Source organism: Polyodon spathula, chromosome 6 (assembly GCF_017654505.1).
Source record: "Polyodon spathula isolate WHYD16114869_AA chromosome 6, ASM1765450v1, whole genome shotgun sequence".
NCBI lineage: Eukaryota > Metazoa > Chordata > Actinopteri > Acipenseriformes > Polyodontidae > Polyodon > Polyodon spathula.
The window spans coordinates 37,177,702-37,192,435 of record NC_054539.1 but is presented as its reverse complement, the minus strand read 5'-3'; the positions used below and the strand labels follow the sequence as shown (position 1 = coordinate 37,192,435).

Here is a 14,734-nt window from a genome sequence, read left to right as displayed (position 1 = left end):
TTATTAATTCAGGGTTCGACATTAACCATGGCCCGGGGCCGGTAGAGAGCGCAGTTTGGCTAGTAGTTATGAAGCACCACAGGCCCGACTGGGCCGGTTACATTTAACTAGTATAATATATATATATACAGTGCATATGGCTTCCATTTTATGAATCCAGGAAAACGGGCCAGTGTGTCAAAAAGCTGAAAATTAATTTACAAACATTTTTTAAAATCATAGAAACTAAAATCTAAAAAATCATACGTACTAATCCTAACTTTCTCGCCGCGCGTCATATTTGTTGTGCAGTCAGAATCTGAGACTGCGTACCGAAGTGCTGTGTCTGTACTCGCTCCCGCGGCATATATTTTACAAATCGGGTTTGCTACAACTAAGTAACCAATACGCCAAAGGAAAGAACTGAAATCATAAAGAATGTAATTATGAAAAAAAATGAAGACGAACATTTAGAGTGGGGGCTTCATTATGACAGAGAAAAAAAAGTAACGTTTTGCCTTGTTTGGCGTCAGTTTCCCAGACTTGCAGATAAAACAGCAGCTTTATTTGTTGTGAATTCAACATTTTGTTTACATCATATCCAGTTTCACAGTAAGATGTCCCGATGGATACCCAGATATGCGATCGAAGTGTCTAACTTTTATTTGGGATCCGATGCGTTCAGGTCAAAAATGCCATTCAGAATCTTTCCAGGACTCTTTGGTATCGCTCAGCAAGATTGCCGCTGACTTGGGAGATGCTACACAAGCGCCAATGCTCTATATATGATTGCTATTATTTTGTATTATGAATATTGTTTTAACAGTGTTTATAATTAAGATAAGGGGTGGGAACTTCGAATAGTTTCCTATTTGAATACACAAGGTGCAACCTTATTGTTTATAAAATGGGTATTTTAAATACTCTATCCTGATTGGTCAAAACATGGGGGTGTTGATATTACAACATATCACCGTGGGTTTGCACTTTTTTCAAAATAGGGCAAATCACTGGCAGATATCCATACACTAGAATTTAAAAACAAAAATGGCAAACATATTGGATTTATCGCAATAAACATGACCGACGAGATTTATGTAACTGTTTAACTTTTGGGAAACCGAAGTGTACATGAGATATTAAATTAATCTGAACTGGACACCAATGATTAAAGTAGTGAAAAAAAAAAGCAAAAGTATTCAAATAAATTAAAAACTCGCCATTCTGATCGCTCTGTTCCTTCTGCTACGGCATTTCCCTATCACATTTTTAAAATAAATAGTTTAAAAAATATCTCTTAAACTTTCAGCTTTTCACAAAATATTTTGGTCCCTCTTAAAAGAGACTTTGGGGTTAAAAGATGTTTTGTTGCGGTTGCTCCCGCTGTCCGTTCTTCAATCTGCCTGCCTGCTGCCACTGGACCCACCCCCTGCGCAGCTGTGTGATCTGATGCTGTACATTTATAAATTCATCTCGACAGTTCCTGCCATACCTTTTAAATGTGTCCAGGTATGATGGAATAATTTTTTTAAATAATTTTTTAATTAACGCATTTTTGGTTTTATTTTTTTATGTTTTAAGGGACTATTTTTTCTAAGTTCAGGGAGAGGTGTAAGGATATTTAATAAAAATTACATTTTTATGTTAATTAAAACATTTTTTTACCTTTTTTTTTTTTTCTATTTGTAATGTTGGTTGATGCATTTTATAAGTGCAATAAGGCACTTCAGGGTGTGGGATATAGTCTAATATCCACATGCCCCGGGCGGTTAAAGCCACTCGGCTTCGCCTCGTGACTTATAACACACCCGGGGCGTGTGGATATTAGAGTATATCCCACACCCTGTCGTGCCTTATTGCTTACCCGAAGTCTTGTCCCTTGCACTACCAAGAGTAAAAGGCAAATGCGTGTGCACAAGCAGACAGCATAACAGTGTAAGCTGGTAAAGTTTAGCCGGGTTCACAAAGTGTTCAAACAATGTCCGAGATGAGATTTCTTCCCTCTATACCCTATTTCCTTAGGCACACGTTTTTTCTGTTATTTGCTGAATTAAAATACAGAACTCAATGAGCAGCAGCAACGTCACAACGCGTATCTCTTCCAATTAAAGCAACAGTAGCACAATATTGCGCAAACCACCAAATAATTTTTGCTGTAGTGCATTCAGAATCAAATAACACCTATCATATAGCAACCTAATATTCTACATCTGTTTAATTCTAACAAATAATATTTATAAAATAATCTTAGTGTAAATATTGTAACCTGTCCAAAATAGAAAGAACATTCCGACATTACAGTAGTTTAACATTACTAATTACAACTAGCCATCAAGTACTGACATCAGATGAATCTAAGTCAAGTTACTTTGTTTATTCAATAACCTGTACATAATTCAAGGACACCTGGTTGTACTTTTAATGGTCAGTGCAAATGTTGTCGTTACTCCATCCATTCACAGAAAGTCAACAGTAGAAGTTTTACATTGAACAGCAGTCCAGAGTTAAAAAAATCAATAAAAACTCTTTTCCAACTCCAAGTATCTTGCCTTGTCTTATAGTTACTGCATTGTTGTACTGTAAGTACAGTATGTCTTTATATTCATCATATGTTAAATTACCTTTCTAATTTCAATGTTACCCAAGTTTGGATTACTTCTTATAGCACTTGCTATATACGTGTTGAATGGCTGAAGTAACGTATATTGAAAGGCTTTGTTTAGCCACTTTCTTTTGAGACGTGGGCTCTCTTTGGTTACTGAACAGTTAGAAACATATTGAAAATAAAAACCATCATGAAAAAATATATAAATATATTGGGCCAGATAAAATTGTACCTGGGCCAGTAAAAACACTAGCTCAGTGGCCCAAGGGGCCAGTAGTTAAAAATCTAAACGTACAGCCCTGTAATTGTTCCTCATCCATTATATCCAAAGGATTTTCTCTCTGCAAATCCTTCTGCTAAGTGTGGCTCTGTCCTCTTCAATTTCCAAAAATGCTGCCATAGTGTTTTCGATTTAAGGGGCCTCAACAGGACATTTAAGTATTTTCACTTGGTTATCCCCTAAAGTAATTTTGTGCAATGGTTAACTAACTTAAGGGAAATACTTGGAATTCCAATATTTCTTAAGTATAACATTTGGGAAAACTAAGGGGGGAATTTCAATTAAGGTGTTAAGCAACCGGGCACTTGCCTTTATGTCACAGTTCAAACCTTCAAATCTACAGCATTACTTCACTACAAACCATGCCCACACTGACAAAGAATTTCCAAAAGATTCTTAACTTCTGGCTTTAAAAGTTAACGCTAGAAGCGCCACGATAGTCATGCCTTACATGTGCTAATTTCCATTTAAATATGGTGTTTCAAATGTTAGATATTCTGTTCATGAATACATCTTTTGAGTTTTATCTGAAAGTCTGTATTTCGTTTTCATATTGGAGCTGATTAAAATGTACCTGTCAAAATGACTGCTGTCTGTAAAATGCAAAAGGATAAACAGACGCAAATGTTTACCAATTTTGCCAAACAATCTTAGACCGCAACTCTAGCCGACTCCTAACAAGTGGCCTGGAACATTGCCTATGCAAAAAAAAAACCTACTCTGAAGGCGAGTTTGTGAAAACTTGCCTTAGGGATGTTATTGCTATCTTATGTTCAAACAACAATTAACTGCAAAAGCAAATTTCAGACCTGCAGCTCTCACATCACATGGTAGACTGTATCCATTTACAACAATGTGTATAGTAAAGAATGCCAAAAGTCACACTGAGGAATGTGGTATAAGAAAATAAATGATAGTTAGCTATTCACCCAAATAAACAAAACTATGCTTTTATATATAGTGAAAATGTATTCGTTTGGATATCAATATTACGTATGTACAGAAAAAAATAAAGGTCAGCTTTTTATAGTGTGTGGGTGATAGTAACTGCAGTAAAAAATTAGTGAAATGGTAAATTAAGCACTTTTTAAAGTTTGTGGCTCTTTGTCGCTATATATTTTATTTTGTTGGCTCTTGGTCTGTGAAAGGTTAGCCCCCCCTGTCCCAAGACTACCTCACAAATCACAGACTTGACATAATTTGTTTTACCGTGCACCGCATTCAGGTCTACATACAGCTCCTTGCCTTCCCAAAAACAGCTACTGTCTTTGAAACCTGTCCTTTTATAACTGCATGGCTTGTTAAATTACAAACAGGTGTATTAGTTTAACTGATTGCCAGTCAATCAGCATTCTGGGATAGCTATGGCATTCTGGGAGATGTAGTTTTTCATTCCTCGTTTAAACAGCAAAAAATACTTTTTTTTCAGGAACAAAAGCAATTTTGTCATCACTTTGTAAACCTCCATCAATTACAGTCATTAGATTTAAACACAGCTTTTGCATTTCTTCCTGGCTTTAACCACTGTTCAAACAAGCTTACAGCCCACTTACGGACTGCTCGAAAATTGATCGCTTACAATGATATTTAGGTCTGCATCTGTTTTATGTTTGGCAAAATGATTGTGGCAGGATGTCGAGAGGATAGAGGCCCAGAGACAGTCTGTAGTTCAAAAAAATTACTATTTTATTATAAATAAACACAAAAATGAAAGGACACAAGGGCCAAAATAAAGGGATTTAAACACAAATAAAGCAAGACAAAAAGCAAAAATAACAATTTCCAGGCTGGGCAATGCCTTCACTGGATTCAAACTTTCAAACATACAAACAAAACACCAACCTGCTTCCTCAGCTCCCTCTCCCCAAATGAGAAGCAGAGGCCTCCTTTTATGTCAGGTGGCTGGGCACTGATTGATCGTTAATTAAACTAATCACCTAATCAACCCCAGCCACCTGAACACAATGAACCCAGGGAGGTAGGGGAATTTAACCCCATCCCTGCCAATTTCTGAAGGGCAGAGCTGTGCTCTGCCACAATGATCAATAACATTCCTCTCTGTTCCCACTTCACATTCCTTTGTTTTTTGCATTTTAATTTTTCTAATGCCACTTTCATGCTCTACATCAAAAACATAGTCAATAGACACTTATCTGTGTGAGACTTCGAACTCAAACTACGAGGAACTCATGACTACATTGCCGCAGTGTGAGAAACAAACTGTTTGAACTAAGCGTAACAAAAGAACAAAAACCGAATCCAATTACCAAATTAACAATCAATCAATCAATTGAATCTCATCATGGAACAAGTATTAATTAGAAAGAAATGTTTTAAGTGGCATAAACAACTCAGTGTTGAATTGGTAAGAACAGAATCCACAGTTTCTCATGACTAACGGCACTTGAAACAGTGAACACTTATCGTTGTTAATCGATAACAGATAACAAAAAATACAGTCCAAGTCTATTATAGTGCCTATAGTAAGTATTCATCCCCCTTGGACATTTTCAGTTTGTTGTGTTACAACCTGAAATCTTGATGCATTTAAATTAGTTGTTTTTTTTTCCTTTGATTTACACAACACAACTCAACACTTTGAAGAGGCAAGAGAATTTTTATTGTGAAACAACAGTTAAAAATAAAAAAAAAACTGAAATGTCTTGGTTAGATAAGTATTCACCCTCGAGTCAATACTTGGTAGAACCACCTTTGGCAGCAATTACAGCCTATTGGCTTTTGGGGTAAGTCTCTACCAGGTTTGCACATCTGGATCGTGCAATATTCGCCCATTCTTCACAGCAAAACTGTTCAAGGTCTGTCAAGTTGGATGGGGATCATTGGTGGACAGCAATCTTCAAGTCTTGCCACAGATTCTCAATCGGATTCAAGTCCAGGATTTGTCTGGGCCACTCTAGGACATTCTTGTTTTTAAGCCACTCCAGTGTCTCTTTGGCTGTGTGCTTTGGGTCATTGTCCTGCTGAAAGGTGAATCTCTGTCCCGTCTTCAGTCTTTTGCAGACTGAAGCAGGTTTTCCTCAAGGATTTGCCTGTATTTAATTCCATCCATTTTGCCCTCTACCCTGACAAGCTTCCCAGTCCCTGCTGATGAAAAGCATCCCCGTAGCATGATGCTGCCACCATTATGCTTCAGAGTAGGGATGGCGTTACCTGGGTGATGTGCTGTGTTGGGTTTGTGCCAGACATAGCGCTTTGCATTTAGGCCAAATAGTTCAATTTTTGTTTCATCGGACCACAGAATCTTTTGCCACATCTTTTCAGAGTCTCCCACATGCCTTTATGCAAATTCCAAGCGGGATCTTACATGGGCTTTTTTCAGAAATGGCTTCCTTCTTACCAGTCTTCCATACAGGCCAGATTTGTGGAGTACCTCAGCTATTGTTGACACATGGACAGTATCTTCCATCTTAGCCATGGAATGCTGTAGGTTGTCTCTAGCCACAGTTGTCTCTAGCCTCTTGGTGGCATCTCTGTCCAAGGCCCTTCTTAACCAGCAGCTCAGTTTGGGAGGACGGCCTGTTCTAAACAGATTCTGAGAGGTGCTGTATAACTTCCACTTCTTAATGATCGACTTGACTGTGCTCCAATCGATATTCAATGCCTTTGAAATCTTTTTATACCCCTCCCCTGATCTGTGCCTTTACCCCGGAATTGTTTTGAAAGCTCCTTGGTCTTCATGATAGTATATTTGCTTTGAATGCAATACCCAAATGTGGGACCTTACAGAGACTGGTATATTTAATCTGAAATCATGTGAACCACTTTTGTTGCACACAGATGGGCTCCATTTAACTTATGTGAATTCTGAAGGCAATTGGTTGCACCTGAGCTTATTTAGGAGTGTCATAGCAAAGGGGGTGAATACTTATATAATGAAGACTTTTCAGGTTTTTATTTTTAATCGCCTGCTGGAGAGGAACACTCCTGTAGTTTCAAGGGGTCATCACCAGTAAGAGTGGCTGACTGTGGTAACATCTCTGAAACAGTACTGTCTTCATTTCGCTGTGCTGCCATGAACTAGTTTCTTTTACTTGTTTTGAGTTTTTGTCGACCAAAATAAAAGTGCACGCTGTTCTCTAAAACATGTCACATTACATTTATTTGTCCACTCATGAATACACAACCCCGAGTGTGTGAAAACATGCTGCTTTTATGTACCGAGGCTCAATTGCTAATCAATCATTCAACTGGAGTCTCGGTACAACTGCATGTGAATTAATTAAGTGCAATTCCCCGTGATCACACCTGGCCTCAACAGCCACCTGCCCCCTTAAAATCTCAAAAGTCTTGCTCAAAGTCCGGGGCCAAGGGGTTCATGGGCGGCAATGTTGCCAGTAGCCAGGCATGCTGACAGCGGGGCGAGTCTCTCCTCCCGCTGTACCACTGGCAGTGGAAATGCTGCCAACGGTGAGGCTGTCAGCAGACTTGCAATTCAGCCGGGGCAATTCCAGCAGCGGAAAAGCTGCTGGGGTTGGTGATCTCCATAACTCCAATCCCCCCCCTCTCTTCGTAGTCGGCAACTCCCTCTTGTGGGGGTCCTGCTACAGTACTTCCTGCAGCGAAATTGCTGCTGGGGTTGGTGGTCCCCGGACCTCCATCCTCCTCTTCACAACCAGCAGATCCCTAGCTGACAGCGGAAAGGCTGTCAGCTTACATCAGAAGCCAGCACATCCCCAGAGCTAGCCGCGACCCCTGGCGAAGCAGTTCCGGCGACCCCGGACGACGTACAGCAGCAGGCAACCCCGGACGATGCGGAGCAGCAGGCAACCCCGGGCGGTGCGGAGCAGCAGGCAACCCCGGGCGGTGCGAAGCAGCAGGCAACCCCGGGCGGTGCGGAGCAGCAGGCAACCCCGGGCGGCGGACCAGGCAACTGGGAGGTGCGGAGTGCAGGCAACCCCGGGCGGTGCGAAGCAGATATAGGCGGAGCAGCAGGCAACCCCGGGCGGTGCGGAGCAGCAGGCAACCCCGGGCGGTGCGGAGCAGCAGGCAACCCCGGGCGGTGCGGAGCAGCAGGCAACCCCGGGCGGTGCGGAGCAGCAGGCAACCCCGGGCGGTGCAACCCCAGACAGCGAGCGCAGCAGCAACCCCGGGCGGTGCGGAGCAGCAGGCAACCCCCGGGCGGTGCGGAGCAGCAGGCAACCCTGGGTGGTGCGGAGGCTTCCAGCAGGAACCCCGGCAGCCGGTGCGGAGCATGCCTGCATTCCCCTCACAATTCTCTGTGTAAAAAAGTGTCTCCTATTTTCTGTTCGAATGTGCATTTGTGACCCCTGGTCCTTGTTTCTTTTTTCAGGCTGAAAAAGTCCCTTGGGTCGACACTGTCAATACCTTTTAGAATTTTGAATGCTTGAATTAGGTCGCACGTAGTCTTCTTTGTTCAAGACTGAACAGGGCTTTTAGCCTGGTGCATATGCAGGCATTTTAAGCCCGGATAATTCTGAAGGCATCCTCTTTCGCGGTTTCTATGCAGCAATATCTTTTTTATAGCGAGGTGACCAGAACTGCACACAATATTCAAGATGAGGATGATGTGCGGGGAGTCAGGACAAGCTGGGGTGCGGGTTTTGGCCCTCTTCCCGGCCACTGCAGACGGGCGGTTCTTCCTTTTTTATAGCCTCCCCAGCCTATGCAATGGGCATTTCAGCAAAACGTCCTGGTCCTTCCTCTAGTGGTAGAGGGGAAAGCTGCAGGCGGTCTCCGTCTTGTAGTGGAGGTGGGAGCAGCAAGCAGTACTCCCACGTTGGTTTATGTCTCCAAGAATGTTTCAACGATTGGTCCTTCGGCGGGACCAGCAGGTATTCCCCCAGTTCTCTGCTGTCTGGAGGTGGGTGATACTCTGCTACTGTAACAGTTTGCCACCTCTGCAGTGAAGTCAGCTCTTTTGTATTAATAAAAAGCGTGCACTGTGTAACTATGCCTCTGAAAAAAAATATTTTATGTTGCAATAAAGCAAATATTCTATTTATTATATAGATTTACCTTCCATGTGGTTGACAGATAGGTACATTGGTAGGTTTGGTTGATGTGGACTAAGATGGCGATGAGAAAACCAACAAAGTACAAGAAGCTTGATATATGTGACCTTGAGCTGTACAGCAAAATAGCGTATTCTTTAGGCATGCAATTTAAATATCATACGTAATTCATATTTTTCAATGCGCATAACACCCAGTACACAGCTTATCTGGAATGCTCTTCATTACAATTGTATAATCTGTTCTTATATGCCAGTGAAAAGTTTGACATTCAGACAGATGTACTGAAGCTTCCTAGGAACCATCCCAGAACAGTCAGTAAAAGATCTATGTACAGGAGGCTGTGTGGTCCAGTGGTTAAAGAAATGGGCTTATAAGCAGGAGGGCACCGGTTCAAATCCCAGCTCAGCCACTGACTCACTGTGTGACCCTGAGCAAGTCAGTTAACATCCTTGTGCTCTGTCTTTTGGGCTCTCTTGGCCTTTCTAACTTCCTTTTTGCGTTTGCAGTTCCATGTACTCTTTCTGCGTACTTTCTTTTTGGTCCTTTTTTAAGTGACTCTGCAGCTGATACGTAGTTCATACACCCTAGTCTCGTCTCTTGTAAAACACTTTTTGATGGTGGTCCACTATGAAAAGCGCTACATAAAAATAAAAATATATTATTATTATTACTACAACTACTTCACATTTACTGCAGTGTTCATATCAGCCGTGCTTATCACTTCTACCATTGCTAGGCTTTTACAAATTAAGTCATTTTTATTTTCTACCTGCAATAAGATAAAATAGATGCAATAGATTAAACTTATGCACAAATCAAAAGGTCAAAAGAAACCTGAGGAAACTAATGAAAATACAAAGAAAGGTTGTCTGTGAAGCCCAACTGGACTGTGTCAAATGCAAAAAGCAAAACAAAAGGTGAATTAAGTCCACAGCGCAAAGGAATTCTCAATAAAAGCAATAGTCTTTATTTAAACATATTAAAAACCACAACGATAGCTTACATGTTTCAACCCGTAGGTCTTCCTCAAAGCACAATAGATTCTGAACAAGGAAGGAGCCACCTCCCTCCAAATAGCATGAATAATAATCATAATATATTTCAGGTGGTCATTCATTCACACGTTAAAAATCAGCACTAACATTTGTGGGGGAAAGCAAACAACAAATTCCTTTGCGCTGTGGATGTAATTGAAACGGGAATTGCTGTCTTCACTTCTCCTTCTCACTGGAATTTCTCACTGGAGGAGACTTCTAATATATATATATATATATATATATATATATATATATATATATATATATATATATATATATATATATAGTGATGAATTCTGCAATTCAAGGTTCGTTGCCCCTTTACTTCAGGACCCAGGATGCATAAATTGATTTTTTTAGCGCTTACTCGCACTTTTAATAAACACAAACAGAAACAAACAAAATGAACACCTAGCTCTTTCTTGAGCACTAACTACTACATACAGGAACCTAACTAACACAGGACAGCTAAGCTGTTTACCTGCAACACACTCTGACAAAACAGAACACACAAAAAAGGCTTTTTCACACTACCTTTTTGTTTCGGTTGGAATCACCATCAACCAGGCTCCTCACACACCAGTAGCCCTGAACAGACTGGCTGCTTTCTTTAAATACCCTGCACCTGGCTCTAATTTACAACAGCAGCCAGGTGCAGGGGATAATTAACAATTAAACAATTTCCAATCAACAGAACTATCTTTAAACAAAACATACGTTTCCACCTGTTTTAGATAGGGAGGAATCTGTCCCTCTCCGGAAATACATATGTATTACCAACTGTCTTGAGTGAATTTTGTTTTACAAAAAGTTACATAAAATCTGTCCCTATTTTGGACAGGAGAGGAACCTGAAGTCTCCCTGGCTATATCACTATATATATACTATATATCTAATATATATATATATAATATATAATATATATATATATATATTATATATATATATATATACTCTGTATATTCACCCTGTAAAAGTTTTTCAGTACTCAACAATAATATATATCAACCCAAATATAAGGCAGGTGTGCCTAGCAGGCAGTCTGTTCCAGTTAATTGTGTCTTGCACTCTAGCATTGTTCCACATGAACATCCAGTCAGTGGTGTTGAAACTCTAAAAGTTATTACTCATTTCCACTACCTGGCGCTACAGGCTTCAGCTGCCCACGGCTAGACGCAGAATTCAAGAACATTTCAGTGCTTTTTTCCAAACCTGGCCAACCTCAGAAATTCTTTCCACGCATCAAATGTCACTGTGGAATTGTATTGTTTTTTGTTTTAAACAAATCGGCAATAACAAATACATTTAACAATAGGCTTGTTACAAATAAAAATAAATCTGGTTAAGAAGGGGAGCAGAAACAAAAACAGCCATGCTTTAGTCTTGTGTGCTGAAGCAGGGAGAACATTCTTCAATTTAAGTTTGTTTTCGGTGAATACAATGTCATGTGTGGGCTTTACTGATACGAAAGAAAATCACAATGGTAGCGGTTTCCCTGTTGGTTTTAATTCTACACACCTCCTCTCTGCATGATTCCTTTGTAGCCAGTTTGGCAACATCACGTAGGGGATACAAAACGTGACCAGCTAGCCACTCTCCGCCGCTTGGGCAAGCAGTGGAAACACCTTGCTTTGTTGCCGTGGACAGCTGTAAGGCAGTGGAAACGGGGCATAATTGTACAAGATCCTGACTATGTCCCACAATGGGAGCAGAGATAGCATACTTTATTGACCGTTCTATAAAAGTCTTCACTGTATGTATTCTTATTTTGTAACACCCATGCTCAGGCAGTTTAATTCTGTTCCTCATGCCTGCTTGCTTAATAAGTGCCCTTGAGAGTGGTTTATATTGTGGTATTGTATTATACATATAGTTCTTTTTTAATCACATGTCTTTAATATTACAAGCAGGTAAGTATATATATATATATATATATATATATATATATATATATATATTTTTTTTTTTTTTTTTTTTTTTTTTTTCATTTAATGGATTTTAAAAACCTTGGTTACCACTCCTTTAAAAAAAAAATCCTGTCAGTTAAAAAGCACGTCAATGTGGACTAAAATATTTGGGTTATCAGATTTGGGTTATAAAGATAATTAATTGAAGCCAATACAAGTATAATTTCACTGCACATGAGCACAAATACAAGGTCAACATTGTAAGAACTAATTTACAGTATTGATTGTGGGACGCTGCAGCTTCAAATAACTTGCAGGGTTTGTGACTAGGTCTTATTGTAACAGGAAGAAAAGCTAGATGTGTTTGGCCTAAGCTGTCACTGGTGAGGGCAGGTATCAATAGACACTTTAGCTCAGTGTGTGATATTTTGAAATCTAAATAACAAAAGCCTATTTAGGTATAACAGGCTTGTGCTATTTTTAATTGGAAGATGTTTATATCATTTTTCTGCCAGGTACATATTTTACTAATGCTTTTTCTAGATCTAAAGTGTTACAGAACACCCTCCAAAGTTTATAATAAAAGCATTATGTTAACTTTGCTATGCCCCGTGTTGTATGTATCACAGGGACATTTTTATATTCTATCAGCTGAGCAACAGATTTCTCAGGCGCATTCCACAGGAAAAAGAAAATGTCTTCCAAGGATCGCAGTGTATCCTGCAACAATGCTGGTTTTCTGTACCCACTATATGCCACTTATTACACTCGGAGGACCAGCAGTGTTGCAGAAGGAGGATGAACTGGATACACTGTCATGTTTGGAAGAAAAAACTTTCTCCTGGAGAATGTTCTAGAGTAAAAGTTGAAAAAAAAAAATCTAGTTTACTTACCGGGAATATGTTGAAAGAAAAATTGCTGCGATATGGACAATACGGATCCAGCAGAGGTAATGTATTACTTGTTAACACTGAAGGTGTTCTATAAAACATGACAGAATTGCCAGGTGGTCAAGGTGGGTCAGAAATTGCTGCTTCAGTAGGCAGTAGTTGGCCTTGGTCTAGTGGCTATTAAAAGGTAGCAGCACAATTGTTGAGGCTCTAGGTTTTGAAGGAACACAAATGCAACGAAAGGTATAAGCTGGGTTACGTAACAGGCTACACTATTTTAATTGGAAAAATCTCAGAATTCCAGTGATATGTAAAACAACCAATACTAGTGTTTAACATTTAAAAATGGGTTTATGCTATTGTATTTAAATAACATCATGGTGTGGCGTTATTAGCAAGGGTGTTTGAAATAAAGAAGAAGCTTTTTAATATTTCACACAGTTGGTAAAACATGGTGTCATGAATGGTCAAACACTGTTGTACCTGGTCTTGGAGATGTGGTTGGGTTTGTGGTAACTTCAGTAGAAAATGAACTCTCTCTACAGTAAGGTCTCTCATATCGTCCAAAGTAAGATCATACCTGCGACATGGTAGGAATAACCATGTGTGAAAAGAAATTCATATTAGAAGATAATGAGGAAGAAGAAGGAAAGCTAAGTGTTAAAAGCTTCTAGGGTAGAAATGCAATGCAAAACTCCATATAAATACTTAGTACTCTATTTACACATAAACAATCTAGTAATTAAAAATATTTGCAGTCCCAGATTAATAGAGTACATAGGATACTAGTATATTTTGGTTTGTTTCTCCACAGCACCCACTGTACATACCTAGTCCTAGCCTTGATAGCAATTTTACTCTAAACCCCTTCTGAAAACCATCTTTTTCACATTGATACATCCTACTGTGCAATTTTAATCCTGGATTAATAACACCACTGTGTGTCGACTACTACAGTCTAGTTAAGAATTGGGCTCATAACTGGCATGAATATTTAAAATATGAAAACTTGAACGTTTTATACTGTTAATGTACTGCAGATCTATTGAAAATGTAAATATAGTGGCATTAATCTTGTTGCAAATTTTAAACCCGGCTCCTAAATACTTAATCATAATTCGTTAAAGCAAATGTATTAACTTTAATACTATATGATAATTTAATTTTATGAAATTCGGCATGCAGGCCTATTACCATATTTCTACTGTACCTACAAATAATTGGAAAAAAAAATACAATCTTGCTAAGCGATGCACTACTTACCTAAGTAAAAGTTTACGAAACAAGCATTTATTATTTGAAGCGTGAGATTAAGCAAAAAACTACCTGCCGCCGGTGAATTACTTTTAATCACAGGTGAATTTAAACAACGCAACTTTAAAAACAGATTATATCAGTGTAACAACCATGCAACGCAATATATATAATGTCACATACATTCACAAATTGTCGATCAGCACCGTTAAATAAACAAACTATATCGTTTTCCTATTATGCAATAATAATAATAATAATAATATTCCCACTTACTCCCTTGAAAAAGCTCATATTGAGTAATCTGTTTTCGAAGGTTTTTTTACAGCTCCAAGAATCTTCTACAGGGTATCTGGAAAGTGACCTGACATTTGGACCCGATTTTACCGCCATACTATTACTTGTTTTGCACGTTTCAAGAGTCTAACAAACGAGCACACAGGGGTATAGAAGAACATAAACAGCAGGATTTCCGCGTCCCGGTGATGTCACTTAAACGCAGCAAATTCGAGGAAGAGTTGATCATGTCAATGTGTGTAATAACACACACACACACGAAACGCTACAAAAAGTTGTTATTATGGCAATCGGGTATAATTATGTCATTTTTAAAAAGTAAAATATGGAATTTAGAAATGTGTTTATTTTCACTGTACAGTCGGATGCAAAATTGTGTTGCATTTGGCTGTTGTTTTCACTCATAAATAACGTCTGCCACAATTAACTTTAACTGGATTTTGTGCAGTTACCAAATGGGCATAATAAACGCCTAGAAAAAAAAAGAAA

The 14,734-nt window shown here is 39.2% G+C and overlaps 1 long non-coding RNA gene across 2 annotated transcripts in view; it reads right to left on the bottom strand.

Moving 5' to 3' along the window:
* LOC121317164 overlaps positions 1–14,398 on the bottom strand; it is a 168,155-nt gene extending 153,757 nt beyond the window's left edge. For both annotated transcript variants that reach the window (XR_005950485.1, XR_005950486.1), the window contains exons 1-2: positions 14,225–14,398; positions 13,178–13,274 (exon numbers count right to left, since the gene is read on the bottom strand). This is a non-coding gene — a long non-coding RNA (uncharacterized LOC121317164). The remainder of the gene's footprint in view (positions 1–13,177; positions 13,275–14,224) is intronic.
* Between the last annotated feature and the right edge of the window lie 336 nt (positions 14,399–14,734).